The sequence below is a fragment of the Carcharhinus amblyrhynchos genome, chromosome 22 (assembly GCF_965287045.1).
Source record: "Carcharhinus amblyrhynchos chromosome 22, sCarAmb.v2.hapA, whole genome shotgun sequence".
Lineage (NCBI taxonomy): Eukaryota > Metazoa > Chordata > Chondrichthyes > Carcharhiniformes > Carcharhinidae > Carcharhinus > Carcharhinus amblyrhynchos.
In genome coordinates this window covers 49,354,794-49,369,530 of record NC_137345.1, presented here as the reverse complement: position 1 = coordinate 49,369,530, position 14,737 = coordinate 49,354,794, and positions in this window count along the sequence as shown.

Genomic DNA, 14,737 nt, shown 5'->3' with positions numbered 1-14,737 from the left:
TGGTGGAGGCAAACACGCTGGAGTTGTTTAAGAGTAACTTAGACAGGCACATGAGTGGGTTGGAGATGGAAGAACAAAGAACAACCCAGCATGGGAAACAGGCCCTTCGGCCCAATGAGCCCGCGCCGCCGCATCACCCTACACCTATTCTACCCTGCATGTCTACGAATGGAACCCCTAACTTAGCCACATTCAGGGGAGAATAGTGTCAATTTGGTAAAACCAATCAGCCTAACAGCACATCTTTGGGGTGTGGGAGGAAACCGGAGCACTCGGAGGAAACCCACGCAACCACAGGGAGAATGCACAAACTCCCACAGACACAGGCCCAAATCCATGTATCTGCACAGCTAGCAGTGCTAGTCACCGAGCTGTTGCGGCGCCCGTCTACCGGTCCAGGATCAAGCACACACACTGACACGAGGTACTAGGCCACTCCCGGAACCTCCAAGAGCAGCCCACGCACGACCCACTGTGTGCATGCTCCTCGTTTGACACGAGGTGGACCTCCTCCTGCGGAATAAAAAGACAAAAACGTTAATCTTACAAGCCTGCTTTTCCGGTGTCTCCCAAGGTTCTAACCTTATTTAATAGCCCCTACCATAACCCTCCATCCTCGTTTCACTCATGTGTCTATCTAACTGAACCTTAAACGAGTCCAACGTTCCTGCCTCCACCACCCTACTCAGTAGCGCGTTCCATACCCCCACAACTCTCTGCGTAAAGAAACTTCCTCTCACTTCCAAACTATACCTCTCCCCCCTCACCCTTAAATCATGACCTCTCGTGTTTGTACCCAGTCTAGGGAGCAGTCTCTCACTATTGACTCTATCTATTCCCTTCAGTATCTTATATACCTCTATCATGTCCCCCCTCAATCTCCGTCTTTCCAAGGAGAAAAGTCCCAGTTTCTCCAACCTTTCCTCGTAACCCAGCCCCTCCATGCCAGGCAACATCCTGGTAAACCTCCTCTGCACCCTTTCCAGAGACTCCACGTCCTTCCGGTAGTAAGGTGACCAGAACTGGACGCAGTACTCCAAGTGCGGTCTAACCAACGTTCTATACAACTGAAGCATTAGACGGCAGCTTTTAAACTCTATACCCCTTCCTATAAAGGCTAACATTCCATACACCTTCCTAACAACCTTCTCCACTTGTGACGCAACCTTCATGGATTTGTGAACCTGCACTCCCAGGTCCCTCTGTATCTCTATACTCCTAATCGGCCTACCTTTTATCACATTGCTCCTCTCTGCATTATTCCTTCCAAAATGCATCACCTCGCATTTGTCAGGATTAAATTCCATCTGCCACCTATCTGCCCAATGCACCAACCTATCTATATCCTGTTGTATCATCTGACAATCCAGTTCAGTACCCGCCAACCCTGCCATCTTGGTGTCATCAGCAAACTTGCTGATCACACCACCTACGCTATCTTCCAAGTCATTTATGTATACTACAAAGAGGAGAGGTCCCAGTACTGAGCCCTGCGGCACACCACTGGTCACTGGTCTCCAGCCCGAAAAGGTCCCCTCCACAACTACCCTCTGTCTCCTATTACCCAGCCAGTTCTCAATCCACCTAGCTACCTGGCCTCGTATCCCATGCGCCTTAACCTTTTCTACCAGCCTACCATGAGGGACTTTGTCAAACGCCTTACTGAAATCCATATAGATGACATCAACGGCTCTCCCATCGTCAACCGTTTTTGTCACCTCCTCAAAGAATTCCACCAGATTCGTAAGGCAAGACCTTCCTCTAACAAAGCCATGTTGCGTATCCCTAATCAGATCGCAACGCTCCAAATGCTCATACATCCTACCCCTAAGTATTTTTTCCATTAATTTCCCTACCACTGATGTCAAACTCACCGGTCTATAATTTCCAGGGTTATCCCTACTACCTTTTTTGAACAGCGGTACCACATTTGCTACCCTCCAGTCTTCTGGGACCTCACCTGTGTCTAAAGAAGAGACAAAGATTTGCGCCAGAGGCCCAGCAATTCCATCTTTCACCTCCCTAAGCAGCCTGGGATAAATACCATCAGGCCCCGGAGCTTTATCTGTCCTTATGCTACCTAAAAGCCCTAGCACTTCCTCCCTCGTAATAGATATTTCCTGCAACTGATCCTCAGCTCCCTTCAAGAGACCGCACGATTCCGAACCCCTCTCCTTCGTAAATACGGAAGGATACAGGAGATTGTTTTAAATACCGTTCATTAGCATTGGGACGTCCCTGGGAATGTAAAAGGATGTGGAATGATACTAATGTTTTTCTGTTTTAATTCACAGGTCTTAAGTCGGTCCACCTTGTTGTCCAACGAGGGGCATACACGCGATGGGTCGTACTAGGGCTGCTCTTGAATGTTCAAGATTGGCCTAGTGCTTCATGTCGTTAGTGTGTGCTTAAACTGGGCCAGATACTGGGCAAGACGACAGCTCAGTGACTATCACTGTTTGCTGTGCAGACACATGGATCTGGGCCGGTGTCTGTGGGAGTTTGCGCATTCTCCCCGTGCTTGCGTGGGTTTTCTCCAGGTGCTCCGGTTTCCTCCCACACCCCAAAGATGTGCTATTAGGCTGATTGGAGGTAGTAAATTGTCCCTAAATTAGTTTTCCCTCAATGTGGAATGCCATAAGCATAGATAAGGGTCATGGGTGGAGGGGGGGACTGGTAATGTTAAAATGGCGGCGCGGGCTCGTTGGGCCGAAGGGCCTGTTTCCCAGGCTGTTTTTGTTCTTTGTTCTTTGTTCTGTACACCTCGATCAGGTCGCCCCCTCAGTCTTCTCTGTTAGAACAATAATAACTCAAGCCAACACAACCTCTTTCCATAACATAGATATTCCATCCCAGGCAGCATCCTGGTGAATCTCCTCTGCAAACCCTCCAGTGCAAACATATCCTTCCTATAATGTGGTGACCGGAACTGCACACAACACTCCAGCTGGGGCCACACCAAAGCTCTACACAACTCCAACATTACTTCCCTGCTTTTGTAATCTACGCCTCGAGTCATAAAGGTAAGTGAGACATTTCCACTGCCTTACTAACATATACTTTTGCTTTCAAGGGTCTGTGGTCAATTACGTCAAGGTCGCATTCTGCCAGAGATCTTCCTAGAATCTGAACATTTATTGAATTCTTCCTTGTCAAATTACTCTTTTCAAAGTCTATCAGCTCACACTTTTCAGAGTTACATTCCGTTAAATGGTGTAAAAGACACTCCACTCCACGTTGTTAACTGCACCTTGTGCGATTTTGCTGCAGAACTTGTTTTAAAAGATTGTCTCAGTGTTAAGAGTTTCACCTTTCCGGGGAAGTGAAGGGAATTCTCCAGACTTGGGACAATGCACACATACAGAGCGGTACGTGTGCGGGGCTTTCTGTTGGGTGTGATGGGGGAAGGGACTCACAGCAGGTGTGCGGATGCGGACAGAGGAATGTCTGTGTCTCATTTGATTAGTTTCACAGTGCAGCTGCTGTGGGATCTTGCTGTGCATGCACTGTCCTGGTCCTTTTGCCTGCCTTGAAACAATGATCAACTTCTTTGAAAATAGTTCACTAAATGCAAAGAAGGTTCCAATGTCTTCAATATAAAAAAAGCTTAAACTTGAAAAATGGGAGTGAGGGAGTTCATGAACACTTTCTGCAGAGACGGAGGGGACATTCAGCCAATATCACATTGCTGCCTGTGGGATCTTGCTGTGCGACCAATATTCTAGCCTCCGTTTAAAGATTAAAACAAGAAACACACAGAAAACAATTATCATAAACTGTGAACTGAATTTTGAAACTGCCATGTGCTTTGGATCTTCCTGTGCACAAGTTCCAAATGCTGAGCTATGAAATCCTTGAAATTATACTCTTGCACCATTCCCAGCACTGATGCTAGGCTCACTCGGATATAGTTCCCTGTTTTCTCTCTACCTCCCTGTCTGAATAGGGGACTGGCATTAGCTACTCTCCAATCTATAGGAGGCAGTCCAAAACATTTTTGGAAAATAACCATGACGACACCTACTATTCCCAGGACCACTTCCTTAAGTACTCTGGGATGAAGATTATCAGGACCCGGAGATTTATCCACCTTCAATCCCATCAATTTCCCCAAGGTCATTTCTCTGCTAATGCAAATTTCCTTCAGATCTTCACTAAAACTTGTTCTTTTCAGAACTTCTGATACTTTATTCATATCTTCCTTTGTGAAGATCTGATTTAATTCTGATTTAATTCTTCACCAGTTATTCCCGCTGTCATGTGATCTCCCATTTCTGACTGCAAAGGTCAATCTTTTTCTCTGTTCCTGTTGATAGATGTCTTTTTGACAGTTATTTGTTCTGTTCCCCATTAGCAATATTTTCATGATCTAATTTTACTTTCTTGATCAATCCCTTGGTCATCCTTTGTGGAATTTGGAGAAAGAGCCTCAATCACATCCTTCCAGAAGGTTGGATTTGGAAACAGCGACTGTGTAACTTAGGATGAATCTGTGTTGTTGTGCTTTACCCTTTCATCAATTCACAATGACACGTTTGCTTCCACGTTGCAGGGCATGTGTGGGATCTTGCTGTGCAGGATGACCAGCAGGATTTTTGAAATGACCCAGGAACATTTTACTTTCTTCAGAAACCCTCTAACCTTCCTGCTGCTGATCTTAATCTATGCATCTTGTGTATTGTCCCCTCTGCTAAGGGGAAAACGTTTCTTCATAACAATCCTATCCATCGGTCCCTCATAATTTTGGATACCTCAATGACGTCCATGCTCTGTGTTCACTGTTCTGTGGAAATCAAGCAGCTGAACCAGCTTGTCCCCACTGCAGAAACACTGCAGCCCAAGAAACATCCTGGTGAAGCTCCTTTGTCTTCCTTCCAAGGCAATCACATCCTTCTCCTAGCAGGGCCACCAGAGTTCCTCACAGTAGACTAGCTGAGGCTAAATGAGTGTTTTATACAGCTCCATCACAACCTCCCTGCTTCTATTTCCATAGCTCAGCTAATAAAGACAACAATCATATCTGTCTTCTTAACCATCTGATCATCAATAGTTACCCACTGGATTGGAAAACAACAAAAAAAAATGTTGTTCTTGAGTTTAAACAGAAAATAAATTTTAAAAAGTCCAAAGAATAATCGCCCAATCACAACCTCTACAGCATGAATATAAATAAATGAATGAATTTGATTTTTGATTTGATTTATTATTGTCACATGTGTTAACATACAGTGAAAAGTATTGTTTCTTGCATGCTGTACAGACAAAGTATACTGTTCATAGAGAAGGAAAGGAGAGGGTGCAGAATGCAGTTTACAGTCATAGCTAGGGTGTAGAGAAAGATCAAGTTAGTGCAAGTTAGGCTCATTCAAAAGCCTGACAGCAGCAGGGAGGAGGCTGTTCTTGTGTCGGTTGGTACGTAACCTTAGACTTTTGTATCTTTTTCCTGAAAGAAGAAGGTGGACTAGAGAATGTTGGGGATGGGTGGGGTCCTTAATTATGCCGGCTGGTTTGCCGAGGCAACGGGAAGTGTAGACAGAGTCAATGGATGGGAGTCTGGTTTGCGTGATGGATTGGGCTACATTCACAATCTGATGTAGTTCCTTGCAGTCTTGGGCAGAGCAGCAGCCATACCGAGCTGTGATACAACCAGAAAGAATGCTTTCAATGGGGCATCTGTAAAGGTTAATGAGAGTCGTAGCTGACATGCCAAAATTCTTTAGTTTTCTGAGAAAGTAGAGGCGTTGGTGGACTTTCTTAACAATAGTGTCGCATGGGAGTACCAGGTCAAGTTGTTGGTGATCTGCACACCTAAAAACTTGAAGCTCCCAACGCCTTCTACCTCATCCCCGTTGATGTAGACAGGGGCATGTTTTCCTTTACACTTCCTGAAGTCGACGACAATCTCCTTTGTTTTGTTGACATTGAGGGAGAGATTATTGTTGCTGTACCAGTTCACCAGATTCTCTATCTCATTCCTGTACTCTGTCTCGTCATTGTTTGAGATCCAAACCACTACGGTGGTGTCTTCAGCAAACTGGAAAATCAACTTTGGAGGGGGATTTGGCCACACAGTCATAGGTGTTTAAGCACCATATTGGGGGGTTGAGAACACAGCCTTGTGGGCACCTCAACTTCAAAAGAGTAAAATCATATACTTCAAGTAACACAGGCTGTGATGAAGAGCAGTCAGCACATATTGAGTTCCAAAATTAAGGTAATTCTTGACAAAGTCCATTAAATTAATTTCACAATTATCAGCAATGAAGAGGAGATTAATATGATCAATGGCCCACACATTGAGTTTCTAGATGCTTTCAGTAAATTAACACTTAACAGATTTGTGCAACTCAGAACAAGTGGAGTTGGAGAACAAACAGCAGAATGGACAACAGACTGGCTACAAAGACTGAACACAGAGAGTCGGGGCTAAAGTGATTTACTCTGACTGCTGGAAGGTGGGAGGTGGGTTTTCACAAGGATCAGCGATGGGACCACTGTCCTTCACTATTTACATCAACAATATACAATTGGGAAGTAAAATTGTATTTTCAAAATTTACAAACCAATCCAAACTGAGAATGAGAATGAGCAGAGTGGAAGAATACAACTCAACACAATAACACATTCACCATAAATTATAAACGGTCAAATTGGGTATTGGAATTGGAAATCAATTTCCCCTTCGCTGAGTGTTAAATTCTGCATTTTTATTAGAACAGTAAGTTTCCCAATTACTCAATAGAATTCCAGTATCTGAATGATTGAGGAGTTTAGGGGTTCAGGTGATCAGATTCTCAAATCACTTTCAGAAGCAACACAGTTTAGACATAACCACAACACTCTTAAAAAACACATTTGAGTTCATTTATAGATTAACAGAAATGTGAACAAATCACAACATTTTTGAAGTACAAATTGTAGAATCTTGTTGGTCATTGTGTTGTTCAGAGATCAGGAACTAACTGACAACTGTTTCTTTTCAATACAGGACTGAGCTATGGAGAAATTTCACATCAGACACTGACCACCAAACATCATTAGAACAAAACCAATCTCTTCCTATTTTCAAACTATTCTAAAGATTAAAGACAGAGACAGCTCCATAGAATGGAGATCTCAGTCACCCAAGAAAGTATATATAATTGAAATTAAATCAAATTATTTCATTCCAGTATTTCTTTCCAAATACAATACAATTCGACACAGGTAGATAGTTTCAGAAACAGATACCTAAATCAGATATTCCACTCTGGTGAATAAAAACACAATGAGTGCAACTCTACACTGACAACTACACCCTGCAATATGTGTTAACTTGTGTCAGATATTCCACCCTGGTTATTGATCCACAAAGGTTAATTTTATTCTTACTCTCACTAAGTGTTATTTCAGACTGATCGCTGTCACTGAAATCCAATCGAACAATACCCAAGATTCCACTAGATACAATAACTTCATTGATCACTGAGCCTGTGAATCATACGCAGAGGCTTGTCATTTGATGAAAAGGTTTAAAACGCCAAGATATTTCAAGCCATTTGATTTAAATAAATTACATGATTTGCCTGGTGTCTGTGTAACAGTGACAATGAGACCAGCATGGAACATTTACAATCAGAGTTTAAAATCAGAGAACTGCTCACACACAGATTTACACAATCTCCATGGTTAGAGTCACTCACCAGGAACACCAATAATGGCGATAATTGGGTAGAATATTTTCTCAGCTATCTGAGCTGGAAGCAGCATCTTCAGTGTGAAGTGATGGGACTCTCTGTGCTGCTGGCTGTCTCTGTCTTAAACTCTGAGGTTACAGATTCCCAAAGCCTTTAATTTATACACTGCAGAATCACCTCAGGGACACTGAGGTAGCAACACCGTTTGAAGATTTTTAAAAATATTTGAACAAACAGATTACGACATTGAGTTTGGTGACGTGAAATGTTTATCTTTAGACAGAGTTATCTCTTCCCAAGCACTGGATTCTGTTGATCACAATTATCAAATAATAATATGATGAAAGATACTGTCCGCTCAAACACAATCAGTCCCATCTCTAGATCTCAGATTGGTTCAATGATATCTCTCACTGGACTGTGACGTTTGAGTGATTGTGTTTCAGTTGTTACCGTGTCTCTCCCTCTCTCTGGTCTTTAAATGAGGACATTCCGTTATGTGATTTTAGTGGGTTAGGGCTGAGCATAAATTGCAAAATTCTGTTCATCAATAATCTGGGATTATTCAAGCTGCAAAGAGAATTATTTTACCCCTGAATGTAATGCAGCTCCTCACACAGAGAAAACCTTTGGAAATAACAGGATATCTCAGAAAATTCAAACCCTGCAGCCAATACAAACACATCATCTCTTCGAGCAGCAAATATGCAGATTTAACTGTGACAAGTAATGCACAGGCACCAACTGATACTGGCCCCATATCTGATACACAACCTTATACTGGGAAAGGAATGTGAAGAGGGAGAGAGCGATGATGTGTAAATGTAGAAGAGATTATGGGGAAGCAGATATTGTGAGAGGAATAGTGTTCATAATAGTAACTTAAACTTAAGGGAAAGACAGCTCCATCATACATAACCTAGTGCTGTGTTCACATTAAATAGATCAGCTGGATATTACATCCTGTTCTGGCTCACACTCTTTAGACATGGTGTGATGACATTGGCAAGAGGAATGGAGGAGAAGGTCCAACAGGAAAGAAACAACTGTGGTGAGATAGAGGGAGACAGATGGGAGGAGAGGGGGTAAGAGGTGGAGGAAGACAAATGAGTGAGTAAGTGAGAGCTGCAATCTGAATGAAAGGGAGAGTGTGAGTATGGGCTGAGAGAGCGAGAGACCCAGAGATAGAGAGGCATTGAGGCAGAGACCATGATGGGTTCAGAGAGATAGAGGTGGGGTCAGATAGAAGGGGTGAGAGGTGAGGAGAGCAGGATCTATGATGTTAAGTGGCCTGAGAGAAGCTGAGGGAACGGGGAGAGAGAGGGAGGGGGATGGGAATGTGTGTTCGTGAGAGAGGAGTGTGAGGGAGTGCGTGAGAGGATGAGCGCACGAGAGAGTGAGTGTGCAAGTGTGTGAGTGTACATGTGTGTTTTTCTGTGTGTGTGTGTGAATGTGTGCAAGCGAGTGTGTACGAGTGTGTGTGAATATGCACGAGTGTGCATGATTGTGGGCAAGTGTGTGCAAGTATGCGAGTACGTGTGAGTGAATGTGTGTCTGTGTGTGAGTCTAAGTGTGAGTCTTTGTGTCTGACTGAGGGAGAGAGAGACTGTGTGTGTGTGTATGAGTTACTGTGTGCCTGTGGGAGTGTGTGTGAGTGTGTGTGACAGACAGACAGGGAGAGAGACAGAGACCGTGTGTGTCTGGCTTACTGTGTGTGTGAGGGTGTGTGGGAGAAAGAGCGTGTGTGTGAGAGTCTGTGTGTGCGTGGGTGTGTGTATGTATGTATGTGTGCATGAGTGTGTGTGTGCGTGAGAGAGAGTGTGAGATTGTGTGAGTGAGTGAGAGTGTGAGTGAGAATGTAAGTCTGTGTTTGTGTGACTGTGAAAGTGTGAGTCTGTGGGAGTGTGAATCTGTGGGTGTGTGTGTGCTTGTGCTAGTGTGGGTGTGTGTCTCTGTGTGTGTGTGTATGTGAGTGTGAGTGAGTGGGTGTGATCGAGAGTGTGTCAGAGAGACACTGGCTGCGATTCTCCCAAAAGCACTGAATTGGTGGGAAAACTGTTGTAAATCCCGACTGTTCTGTCGGCTCAGCTTCTCATCTGAGTCTCCGCACTCTGTGCAATGCAGAGGTCCCAGATGTGAATCTCATTAAAAACCCTGTGGGGGGGAGGAGGGGGGAGCGGAGCCTATTTGTGCCAGAGTTTAACAGTTCTGGAGCTCTGTGCATACGCAGTGCCCCCAATCCTGGGGCTGGCCAGTGATCCAGCTCGGGATCCCCGCAGTGCTGATCCTCCAGTTGCTCCCCACGGCCTGATTGCAACCCCCACAACAATTCCCAGGCCAGCTCTGATCCCCCCTGTCCCGGAGTGCCCCGATGTCCAGGCCCCACCCCCTAGCAGTGGTGATTCCCCCCACCCCCCCTCATCCTGGCAGAATCTCACTGGCAGACCACCCACCCCAGCCCACCTCAATTGCTGCCCTCCCTCAATCCCACACTGATCCTGTCTGCAGAGAAGGACAACCCACCCCCACTCCCACCCTCACTGATAGCCACTACACCCCATCCATAATAGGCCCTGCCCCTTTGGCACTGCCCAATGCCTGATGGACAGTGCCTACATGCCCCCTGGACACAGGCATTTTGCCCCTTGAGCAGTGCTGAGTGCACAGGCTGGCACTGCCAGGGTGCCCATGCCCAGGAGACACTATCCCCCCCAATGCCCAACCGCCTTACAGTGACAGGATCAGACCGAGACAGCATGGATTTACGAAGAGGGAATAATGCTTGACAAATCTGCTGGAATTCTCTGAAATGTAACGAGTAGAGTTGACAAGGGGGAACCAGTCATTATAATATATTTGAACTTTCAGAAAGTGTTTGACAAAGTCCCGCATAAGAGATTACCACACAAGATTAAAACACATGGGATTGGGGGAAATGTATTGAAATGGATGGAAAACTGGTTGACAGAGAGAAACAAAGAGTAGGAATCAATGGGTCCTTTTCAAATTGGCAAGGCAGTAACTCGTAGGGTGCCACAGGGATCGGTACTGGGACCCCAGCTATCCACAGTATATATGAATGATTTGGATGAGGGAACAAAATGTCGATGATACCAGATCGGGTGGGAGGGTGAACTGTGACGAGGATGCAGAGATCCATCAGAATGATCTGGACAAATCAATGGCAGATGCAGTGTAATTTGGATAAGGGTGAGGTTATTCACTTTGGAAACAAAAACAAGAAGGCAGATTAGTAACTCAATGGCTGTAAGTTGGGAGAGAGGAGTGTGCAGAGGGACCTGGGTGTCCTTGTACACCAGTCACTGAAGGTAAGTGTGCAGGTACAGCAGGCGATAAAGAAGACAAATGGTATGTTGGCCTTCATTGAGAGAGGTCTGGAGTACAGGAGCAGGGATGTGTTGTTACAATTATACAGGGGTCTTGGTGAGGACACACCGAGAGTATTGTGTACAGTTTTGGTCTCCTTTTCTGAGGAAGGATGTTCTTGCTCTCGAGGGAGTGCAGTGAAGGTTTACCAGGCTGATTCTGGGGATGGTGGGACTGATGGATGAGGAGAGATTGATTAGGTTAGGAGTGTTTTTGCTCGCGTTCAGATAAATGAGGGGAATCTCATCGAGACTTATAAAACTGAAACAAGACTGGACAGGGTAGATGCAGGGACGATATTCCTGATGGCGGGAGAATCCAGAACCAGAATACAGTCTGAGAATTCAGGGTAGAGCATTTAAGATGGAGATGATGGGACATTTCTTCACCCAAAGAGTGGTGATCCTGTCGAATTCATTAGCACAGGAAATAATTGATGCCAAAACATTGAATGTATTCAAGAGGCGGCTGGATAGAGCACTTAGGGTGAACAAAGAACCAAGAAAATTACGGCACAGGAACAGGTCCTTTGGCCATCCAAGTCTGCCCCGACCATGCTGAACTAAAACCCCCTACCCTTCTGGGGACCATATCCCTCTATTCCCATCCTATTCATGTCTTTTTAAGATGCCTCTTAAAAGTCACTATTGTCTCCACTTCCACTCCCTCCCCCAGCAGCGAGTTCCAGGCACCCACCACCCTCTGTGTAAAAAATCTGCCTTGTACATCTCCTTTAAACCTTGCCCCTCACACCTTGAACCTGTGTCCCTAGTAATTGACTCTGTCACTCTGGGAAAAAGCTTCTGACTATCCACTCTGTCCATCCTTCTTGTAATCTTGTAGACTTTTATCAGGTCTCTCCTCAACCTCTGTCGTTCCAGTGAGAACAAACCAAGTTTCTCCAACCTCTCCTCATAGCTAATGCCCTCCATACCAGGCAACATCCTGGTAAATCTTTTCTGTCCCCTCTCCAAAGCCTCCACATCCTGAAAGGATCAAAGTTTTTGGGAGAAAGTAGGATTAGACTATTGAGTTGGATGATCAGCCATGATCGTAATGAATGGCAGGGCAGGCACAGGGGCCGAATGGCCTCCTCCTGCTCCTATCTTCTATGTTCCTATGGGAGAGAGAGAGAATTAGCGTGAGGGATACAGAGCCAGATTGAGGGGGAAGAGGCAGGGGAGAGAGAGGGAGTTAGGAGGAGGGGGAAGAGATGGGGTGTTGGAGGGAGAGACCGGCGAGCGATGGAGAGAGGGTGAAATGTGATGAGGGACGGTCGACACAAGTGAGGAAGAAAGGGAGTGAGAGAGCGAGAGATGGAGAGGGGGTTTTGGGGTGAGAGAGGGGGTAAGGCTGGGTCAAAAGAAGGGGCAAGTTTCAGGGAAAGAGGGGCAAGGCAGGGGAGAGAAGGGGCAGCGCGAGAGAGGAGAGAGGAGGCAGGGCATGGGGGAGAAAGAGTGGGCAGGGTGAGGGGGGAGAGAGTGACTATCACTGCTAGCTGTGCAGACGCATGGATTTGGGCCGGTGTCTGTGGGAGTTCGTACATTCTCCCCGTGCTTGCATGGGTTTTCTCCGGGTGCTCCCGTTTCCTCCCACACCCCAAAGATGTGCTGTTAGGCTGATTGGCAGGAATAAATTGTCCCTAAATCAGTTTCCCTCAATCTGGATGGCCATAAAACATTAGACAGTGGTCATGGGTGGAGAGGTGGATGGTGGTGTTGAGATGGCAGCGTGGGCTCGTTGGGCCGAAGGGCCTGTTTCCCGGGCTGATTTTGTTCTTTGTTTGTTTTGTTCTTTGAGGAAGAGACCAGTCGAATAAGAGACGGGGCAAGGGAGTGAGTGGGCGAGGGAGAGACTGGGCGAGGGAGGGGGAGAAAGGGCAAAGGCGTGAGAGACCAGACAATGGGAGGGAGAGACAGGATGATGAAGGGAGAGACAGTGCGATGGTGTGAGATACAGGGCAGAGGAGGGAGAGATTGAATGAGGGAGGGGCAAGGCATGGCAAGGTGAGACGGGGCTACAGACAGATGGAGAGCCTTCATGGTGGATACAGAGCCCGGGGTGAGGGAGGTCGTGATGGTGTGATGGAGGGAGAGAGAGTGCAACAGGAGGAGTTAGGATATGAGGGAGGGAGATACAGATTGAAGGAAGGAGACACAGGATAAGGGAGGGAGGTTCAAAGTGAGGGAGAGAGTTACAGTGCAATGGAAGGAGATATTGGGCGAGAGTGTGAGGTAGAGAGAGAGAGAGATATGGGCCGAGGGAGGGAGATACAGGGCGAGAGGGGGAGTTAAGGGTTGAGATAAGGAGGTACGATTTGAAACAGGGAGATGCACGGTCAGAGATGAAGATACAGAGTGAGAAAGGGAGATTCGGAGTGAGATGAAGGGTGACGGGAAGGTACAGGGTGAGGGAGATTTATGAAGGGGAGGTTATTTCCTATTGAGAATTAAAGCTGAATCTCTCAAAGAGGAAGATCTCGCCCCGTAATTTGTTTAATGTGTGTCTGACTGGATTAAAGACTGCTACCCTTTCAGGGATCATGTTCCCCTTTTCACATTCTATTCATGAGTTTGTCAAGACACCCCTTTAATGTAAATTTCCATCAGTTTCCAGAAGCTGCCCAGCAGTGATTTCTTGGCACCCACCACTATCTGTATAAAAACCTTGCCTCATATACATTATTTAAATCTTCCCTTTCTCACCTTAATCCTATGTTCACTTTGTAATTCACTCTTTTACCATTGGGTAGAAGCTTCTAATGATCCACTCTGTCCATGGCCCTCCTGATCTTGTAGACTTCAATCTAGTCGCCCTCAACCCCCATTGTTCCAGTGAGAATAAACTGAGTTTCTCCAACATCTCTAGCTAATGCCCTCCATACTTTGTTAACCTTTTAAAATCCTTGTTAACCTTTTCTGTTCCTTCTCCAAAGCCTCCACATCCTTCTGGTAATGTGGTGACCAGAATTGAAAACTACAATCAGGATTTTAGATTTCTGAAACTTGCGGAGTTTTTCTGTTGATCCACTGTATGTAAGCTCTTTCTAATTTGGTACCTTTTGCTGATTAGATGATGCATTCTCTTAATTCATATCTGAAGCTGCCAAAGTTAAGAGCTGCTCCCTCTCGAGATTTGAGATTTGGCAGTCCAGTTGAAGTAACTGCTTCAATTGATCTAACTCAATTGCTGCTTCTCCCCCACACTCGTTTTTATACCTGTGATGACCTATCAATTTTTCTACAGTAGAATTGATCTGATGTTGTCAACACTATCAAATTCAAAAGTGATTCGACCCTGGTACACGAGAGCCTGCTTTGAATTCAGTGGGGAATTCAAACAAAGCAAGTTTTGTTAAGACGACTACTTGACTTTCGATACAAATGTTGTAACTTGGAGTCTGTATGTACATTGCATTTTCAACCTTCAAACACTGAAAGAGAACGCTAGCTTTTAAAGGGACCATGTATTTTTTTCCCTCTAGCATTTTTCCAATTATTTTTACATGTTTACAAATATCAAATTCCAACTTCACAAACTCAACTTGACAACACATCCCTCCTTCAGGAAAATGAAATGTCATCATCAAAATATGGCTTCATTTTTTGATAAAAAGCTCACGATAAAGATCTATGATATTTTCACAAACCACAATGTGCACAATTTGTAAATTA